Source organism: Falco punctatus (genome assembly GCF_963210335.1).
Source record: "Falco punctatus genome assembly, chromosome: 4".
Classification (NCBI taxonomy): domain Eukaryota; kingdom Metazoa; phylum Chordata; class Aves; order Falconiformes; family Falconidae; genus Falco; species Falco punctatus.
In genome coordinates this window covers 39,850,882-39,858,395 of record NC_137583.1, presented here as the reverse complement: position 1 = coordinate 39,858,395, position 7,514 = coordinate 39,850,882, and positions in this window count along the sequence as shown.

Here is a 7,514-nt window from a genome sequence, read left to right as displayed (position 1 = left end):
GCCTGCCTCATGCTTTGCAGGGACCACACCAGAGGTCACCAGTTGCTAAAGGTTTATTAAAATAAACTATGCATCTAGAGCTGTATGAACTCGGTACTACAAATGATCTCTTTACTCTTACCTGTTTACTCATCACTAAGGTTTGAAACAGAATAAATGAGGTTTTGAAAATAATTTTTTCTGATGCCTACTTTTCTCTTGCAAAGATGTATCCTTTACTTCTTCCTTTCTACTCCCATAGCTTTCAGGCTTTTCGAATTGACTAAGCCCATAAGGTACCTTCTAGACAGGAAAAATCTTCCAATTGCTTCTAAAGTACAGTCATGGACCTTTTTTGCAGTCAAAAGAGTTTGCCTGCCACTCTGGCATCTCCTTGTGTGGGATCCTGAACCTCTGTTCTTCCTCTGTCCTTGCCTGGCTGCCTGCGGTAAGCGCCACACTTTGGAAAGGAAATGTCATCCCAGGGAGCACACACAGGTCTCAGGGGTACAAGTGTCCTGCTCCTTTCCCAGAGTCTAACCTGATCTTGACGTGCGGAATTAGACTCTATAACTCTATAACTCGAAAGTTATAAAGTAGGTATGTTTATTGCGCGCAGATGCACGGGAGATCGCTCCTCCACAAGCGTGCATACTCGAAGTGACGAACCATCCCACATTTATACAATGAAACAAATGAATATTCAATTAACACCTATACATATTCGTTACCTAAACCCCGCTTCGTATGTTAATTAGCTTATCAGTCCGTTTCCTGGAATGCGGTGGTCTTGCAGGTTTGTAGGTGATTCATGTTCTTGTGACCATCTGATCTTCTTCAGCAAAGAAAGGTGATTCATGTCCTTGTGACCATCCAATCTTCTCCAGCAAGGAGACTTAGCACTCCCTCCCTCTAGATAGCATTTGAATGTCTCTCATCTTTTCTCATTCTCTTTTAAATAGCCCCTTTGTTAGAGAAAGAAGGGCAGGCGTCTCCCCGTCTCCCCTTTGTTAGAGGAAGAGGGGCAGGCGTCTCCTCAAAAACTGTAGTTGTCTCCTCAGAGCTGTGTGCCTATGTGACCAGACACCGCACCCATGACTAGTCACCATATCCACATTTCTGAGTAGACATATACAATCACAGTCGGTGTTAAGCGTCCCCATTTCACACTATTTCTCCATATCAATCTGGAGCACAGTCCTAGGACCTGGATACCAGAAAATCTTCCCAGTCACATTCTTTTTAACTGCACAGTAGCAAAAATCAAACAGCTTGTATTGCCTTTCACGTCTGTGTAACTATCCCTCTCACAGGCTGTAAGGGTTGCAAGGAATTTGAACGGACAACCTACAATATCTCCTTTTTCTCAGCCAATAAAATAGAGCCCATGTTTCTTGAACCTAATACCTAACTTCAGCAATCTTTTAATTGACTTTTGTATAGAGCCATTTCTTGTGGCTATTGAAGATGTTTTGACATCTTAGAGCTAGGAAACACTCTGACAAATAACAGAATTGTCAAAATATTTAGATTTCAGGGGACTGAAACTGTGACCAAGCTTGGTAAATAGTTAACAAAGAGGGAGAACACTTCTGAGATACTGAAAAGTTTCAAAATTTAGAAAGCTTTCACGTTCATTTTTTATTACCTGACCTAGAAAAATAATCACATTATACTCAAGCCCCTGTGACCACGGCTGATGGCACAGCCATTCACCACAATGACTTCTATTTTCTTTCAAGATTGCTCACTCATTCGATAGGTAGAAGAGATAATGCCCAGCTAATCTGTGGATTTTTTGTATTCTATTTCCCTCTTGCTGTTCAGTGTTATGCTGTGCATATTCTTGTTTTTCAAAATCCTGCTGAGGAGACGGAGTTACTTGGGCCTGTCTTTCTACCACAGGCAACGGTGCAGCACCCAAGCTCAGGAGCAAACACCAGGCAGAACACTGTCTGCTCTGTCCAAACACCTTTAATTTTTCTTTTCACACAGATTTTTTCCTTTTCATACAGGACACTACCCACTGCTGAAATACTCTTTTTTCTTTTCACATACAAACTTTAGTTTTTCACAGGGAAGTTTTGCTAGTCAGTTACAGTTTAGGTATCAGAGCTGAAATGAAAAGTTCAGACACATGTTTTTGAAAACATTCCAAATGTGATTGCTGTTCCTAGGGTGAATAAGAAGTACACTTCCATACGTTTGAAACAGTTTGTGTTCTGCATTGTATTAAGATTTCCCCAGCATTTCCTTTTGCCGGGTCCTCCCTTACGCAGGACCGCCTCGCAGCTCCCCTTCCTGCCTCCTCACCTCATGCCACCAGCAGCACAGGAGTGTGGCACCACAGCTCTCGCGAGAGTTGGGTGGGCGAGAGTGGGGCGTGGGCCGTTTACAAGGCGGGAAGCCAAGGGGAGCTGGCGCCCTGGCTGTGGGGTTGCGAGGCTTGCGAGGCTCCCGGGGCTGTGCGAGCGGGTTTCGGGGCCCTGGAGGGTCAGGATGGGGGGGGCAGGTGGCAGGCTGCTGGCTGGCAAGTGTGGGGTGGTTGTCCCTAAGATTGGTTCAGTCTTTGGGAAGCTGAAGCCGCCAGCAGCAGCAGCTCCTGCGTGCTGACAGGATGTGGGGTGCCTGGGGTACAGGAACATCTGCTGTTGCAAAGTTGTTTCACTTGTGAGTGGAAAAACCTGCGCTGAACAGAAAGCTTCATAATCAAAACCGGTAAATATTGTTACATTATTCAGTGGCAATTCATACAAACAGGCTAAAATATTACATTTGTCAGAGCCTTTAAAAGTATTTACCCCCCTCAATATAAATGGGAATAGAAGCACAGAGTGACAGAAGTTAATGGTAAGGATAACAAGAGACCTGTCTCCTGAAGCTAACTTTAATGTTTTATATTTATTTAAACATAAACATTCTTAGCCTGATTGCAAAGTCAAGTGCTAATATCTGCCCGAGTTACTGTCATTTTTTTTCATTGCTTCTTTCTTGCTTTCCTCCTCCAGCACTGCAAAGAGAACCTTCATACTCTTCTGGGGTTTTGTTTGAAAGCACTCATTCTCTGAAGGCTTGGAATGGAAAGGTGGGTGGAGAAAAGAGAGTTCTACTTTTGTTCTTCATGTGCTGCTAAATTATAGTGCCTGGGGGGCAGCTGTGTGATGCAGATTAATGCTGACAGGAATTATGGGGCTGTAGTCTTCCACAAGTTTGAGAGTTTAATGCTTAACATATATTTTATCAGAAGGTCTGGTGCTTATTTTTATTATTCCATGTTTTCCCTTGACATCAAAGCTCAAATAATACAAATCTAGTAAAATGTGTAGATAATGATATTTCACCTCAGTTTTACAGACTAACTACCAGAAAGTATATATACCCTGGAGTGGAAAAGGGAATGTATAACTATCAGAGAAACTTAGAAATTCTGTCAATGTATACCAAAGGGAAAAAGGATTACTTTTTCCCAGTAGCATTAAAATAAAGCAACCCAACAAAGTGCTTGATCACTACAAAAAGTAGTCTTAAAAGTTTTCAACAACCAATTTGTAACTTCATCTACTTCTACTGAAATGAAAATCCTCTTTTCTCAAAATATTCCTATGTGTCAGATGCATGTCTGACTGACTGAAACATGGCATGTCCAGGAGTGGTAAGGTACAGACTACTTGTTAGTATAAATTAAACACTTTGACTGAAGGAGACATATTCATATACCTACCTTGCTCATCCTCATAACTTTTGTCTAAAATGCATTAGTTCATGTACTGAAACAGTATTTAAGAGAGATTGATGTGACTTAGTGGACTCTCCCTGCTATTAAAAAGTACAATAGGAGTACTGTGTTTATATAGATACTATGAAAAATGAAAGAAACAAAAAGTATTTTGACAAAAGGTTATGTGAACTGAAGCATTAGTAGCTACAGTAGCAAAACACAAATACAACTTGCAAACCTTATGTCCTGATTTTAAAGACTTACACCAGTATTGGTGATACTCAAGGCTAAAGCTAGTCTAAGAAACAGGACTTTACAATCTGCTACAAGTGAATTTGAACATTGTGAAAATGAGCCTTTTCCATGGTGCATTACTAATTCTCACTGACATCACCTTTCACTGCCAGTTGCATTAGTTTGACCTGGGAATCAAGCTTTCAGATCAAAATGGCAAATGTAATGCTTCTGCTCTGATAAAAACCATTAGATGAGGAAAAGACATTTGCCTTTTTCCATGTTTTGGGATAATTTTACTTCAGAGAAGTTGTCATGTCCGGAGTGGATGTCATACATGACTGTGTATGTGTCAAAGGAGTTCCTCTCTTACAGAAGATCTTGTGTAACAGACTAATAGAAATATTTCTAGGTGAATAAAAGGGGATTACATACCATGATTTATGGAGAAGAAGCAAGTTTACTTAATCACTGTAGTTTTTTTAAGTCATTACATTTCTTGTGATCCACTGAGCAAACCTATTTGCATAACTAGGTTTTAAATGCAAATCAGATAAAGAATTTTACTAAGTGGATGATTTGTACAATACAGCCTCTAGGTCTCTTGTAGAATTACTTTGATGAGGGAATGATTCTTTAATTATACTGAGGGCCAATTACCCCATTACAGCCACATTGTTTTGTGGATTGCATATAATTTTGCTGTTTCCAAAGATTCCTTGCCATAATTCTGAAGAAAATGCAAACAGCAAGCAGACACTTGAGACACATTAGGCGAGAGATGAAGATGCTTTAGTGAATTCAATTTAAGCTGCAACATTAAAGTGATTTTGTTGAATAAAACATAATGCAATAATAAGCCTGTGTATGTCAACTCTGCAGAGAAGATAATAGCTGAAGAGCTAGCTTTCCTTTCCTCTTTTCTAGACTCTTCTCTTTTTAGACTCATTAGTCAGACAATGCTGCAGACAGAAACCTTTTCTAGTATCTGCTTTATTTCAGCTTAAGTAAATTTCCTACAGTTGTATTGAACAGTTGAATAAAGTGTTAAAGGAATTAATTTATGTCAGCTTCACAGAAGCACTAATGAAATTACACACTACATAATTTTTTATCAATTTATGCCTGATATTGAGGATAACAATGTATAGATCACTCTAGATCACTGAGTAATGTTTGCCTTTTTAGAGAAGGAGTATTTACAAATATATATAATTCAAGGACAATAAAAATCTCAGCTATAATCTGTCCAATTTTTTCTCATTATACATTCTGTCATCCTTCTTTATAGATGACTACACTGAATGCAACAAGGCCATGAGCCTGTTATGTCCAGAGTAAAGATTACACATTACATTAATGAGGCTTGCAGTTTGGAGCTCATGGTTTCTTCCCTCCTCTTGGAGGTGCTCAAATCTGAATTACATAAAGTAGGTCTTCTGTGGCTGCAAGAACATTCATCTTCACCAGAAACAAAAGAAAGATTTAAAAGTTAATATCACAGAAAATAAAAACTAACAGGGTTTTCTATTCATTTTAGCTTCCATCAGACCTGTTCTAATTTCCATATGAAGTTAACCTATAACTTCGGCTAAGTACAGTACAGCTACCAGGTTTTTCTTTTAAGACCTACCAAAACATCTATAATCTGATATTTGTAAATGGAGATGTGACTCCTAACACTTATATCTGTACTGTTCTTATTTATTTCTACCTTGAGCTTTTATAGACTTTATGATTTTAGAACAACCACCAGCTCTGGTGTCACAAAGCCCTCCACTACAGAAAACTCCCTGGATTCTATGATTGTAATATACTGGCAGCATTTCAGCTTTAAGAAAACTCCTTTTATTTATTCATGGAGTCATCATTTTACATGGAAAAGAATAGTAATAAATCAAAATCTCAGCCATTCATCATTTAGAGGGGTGCGTCACCTTGTAAATTCAAATTGGTTTAATGGTTTGGCACCACTTTATTTAATCTTCATTGAAGGAAGAACAGCTAAGAGCAGCCAAGCTTATACATCATTACATATATGAATCGAAGGAAAAACCAAGAAAAGCAACAACAGGAAATAAAAGAAAATGTTACTTAGAGGAAGGAAAAGGAGTCAGACAACCTTTTTTGCTTCAATTTAGGTGTTAAAAAATACTGTGCCTTTGTAAGATAATAAAAGCCCTAGGATCTGCAGGATACTGATAGTTCAGTTTGGAAGTTGGGTCGAGTGCTCCAGGGGTCTCTGGCATGCTTGTCTATGGCAGAGTTGAACCTTTGGGGGAAGTTTGTCAAATGTGGTTGACAGTGGTTTTGCCATTGCTGTGGTATGCTAGCCAAACACATTCAAACCTATTCCCTGCTCTGTTGTGCAGGGACTCTAGGGGACCAGCAATATAGAAGAGCTTTAGAGCTGATCAAAGCTGTCCTTGCAGTCTTGTTTGCTCTTATCTCCAGTTCTGTTCTCCTCACAAGCCTTATTTCTTTGCTGTTTGGGGCTGCAGAATTTAATTTCATTAGAAAAAAAAAGTATCATTTAAATTCTGTGTTACTTAGAACAATTTATAACTTAAGTGGGCAATAGGAAATAGATTATGAATTCCAGGGGAGTTCTTAGGTTGTGCTAATTAAAAGAATGAAGATAAAGCACAAGAAATTATTTGCACTACAAAGTGAATGTTGTAGGGACTACAAATTCTACCATGTATGTTACTTCAGTAGAGGAATAAATGAGCCAGTCTATATTCTCCTATCTCTATAACTTGCTGCTCAATCCTTAATGAGGAACAGGTCATGCTAGATTGTAGAGTCAGATGGAAAGCATCCATCCCCACTTCTTGAGTCAGAAAAGTACTATGTTTTCAAAAGGTAAAGAAGGAAGGAACAATTTTCAAATAGATGTGTTTACCACAGGAAGTTTAACTAAACTACTTTCTACTGTGTTCATTACCTCACATTTTAGCAGAAAAGAAGCTTCAGCGATAGAATAATAAAGGGATGAGATCTGGGCATTAGCCCCTTCTAAACAAAACGTTGGAAACGTTGCTGTTTTCTGCCCTGTACCATTTTTTCATTCCCTGACTCTTCCTTTCTCATTGACCTCTTCTGAAAATCCTCATGTTGTTGACATCCGGAACAGTGACTGTGTGCTTGTTACACACGCAATGTGCTTGTTACACACGCAATGGCTACAGCTTTGTTCAGAAATTGTATTTGGTCAAGTAAGATGGCTCAATAGCTACAGGACAGGCCATTTGTGTAATCCCTAAAATCCCTAATTGTGTGTGACACTTGTGAGTTGTGTCATTCCTGAACTGGCCTTATTGTGGTAGTCAAGTCAAGTCAAGAATTATTGTTTGCACTTTGGTGACTGATAGTGTAGATCTAGTGGGGAGTTGCAAAATAATCAATTTTCCCATCTTCTAGCCATGCAACTGACTAACCTAATAGTGCCGTCTATCTTGTACTTGCCCCTGCCTCATTTTATCATTTTTTAGACCATTTCTCCAATATCCAAGATAGTTCTAAATTGCTCTCCAAAATCTTTGCAGCTTTATTGAACATTTCTTCCGATATTCAGTTTCCA